This window comes from Conger conger, chromosome 17 (assembly GCF_963514075.1).
Source record: "Conger conger chromosome 17, fConCon1.1, whole genome shotgun sequence".
NCBI lineage: Eukaryota > Metazoa > Chordata > Actinopteri > Anguilliformes > Congridae > Conger > Conger conger.
In genome coordinates this window covers 37031084-37032306 of record NC_083776.1, presented here as the reverse complement: position 1 = coordinate 37032306, position 1223 = coordinate 37031084, and positions in this window count along the sequence as shown.

Below are 1223 nucleotides of genomic sequence, written 5' to 3'. Positions count from 1 at the left end.
AGTGTGTGTGAGTGTGTGTGAGAGTGTGTGAGAGAGTGTGTGTGTGAGTGTGTGTGTGAGTGTGTGTGAGTGTGTGTGTGTGTGAGTGTGTGTGAGAGTGTGTGAGAGTGTGAGAGAGTGTGTGTGAGAGTGTGTGTGAGAGTGTGTGTGAGAGTGTGTGAGAGAGTGTGTGTGTGAGAGTGTGTGTGAGAGTGTGTGTGAGAGTGTGCTTGTGTTTTCCATAACCAGATCTGCTCCACCTGTCCTCTGTCTCATTTTGCTGTCATAACCGCTGTTCATGTCAACTATATTTTCTTTCCCAATTATTACAGCTACTGTTTTTAAACTGACCGTCCTTTCAATTATGTGGATGTTACATGAATGAGAACAGTAACATCAAGTCTCACTGTTTTAACTGGAAGCTCCATCATTTTGTTTTTGCTGTCAAACTTCATTTTAGAACGATTAAGTTACATTTTATAATTAAGTGGAAAGGAAAAAAAAGAAATGAGCCAGTCATCTAGACAGCCTTGCCTAAAGAGCATGTTAATGCCAAATATGTAAGAAGGTCTGGGTTCCGGTTAACCACTCCGCTGTGTTGGGGGATTGTGGGTATTGTAGTTTTCTCCTATCACTAATTCACCTTTTTCTGAAAACACACAAGCAATGCTGGTTGTAGTCAGTACAGGCTGTAGTAAACTATTGAAATGCCTGTTGATACATTTCTTGTCATTGGTCAAATTTTTACTGATAGTAAAATGCCTGATTGTGTATACTGATTTTAGGTTGCCAGAAAACATGTTAAATACTATATAGCATGTAGATTTTACCCTGGGATAGGAGATGGGAAGGGTGGAAAACACCTTTGTTTTGTTAATATTTTTTATTTTTCTTTACAAAGAAAATTACACCAAGAATCAAAAGTGTCATGTCCTTGATACTTTCCAGGATTCACATAGTTCTTCTGAGTGAGACATTTTTATTTATTTTTTATTCTGCTGTTTGAAACCTGCACACGGGCTGTCTGTGTTTCGCTGGGTTAATGTGGAGCTTACTTGTGGGACCGCAGCTGGGGTGGTTAAAATGGTTTTGAATGATGCACGTTTATTGTCCAATAACGCCATCTCTCTGCATGGGATTGTTTAAAGGTGAGCCAGGATCAGTCCATCGTTTAGCGCTGTATGAGTATGTTTGTGAAATTTAATGCCAGCATTTTCTAAAAAAAAAAAGAAAAACGAAAAAAC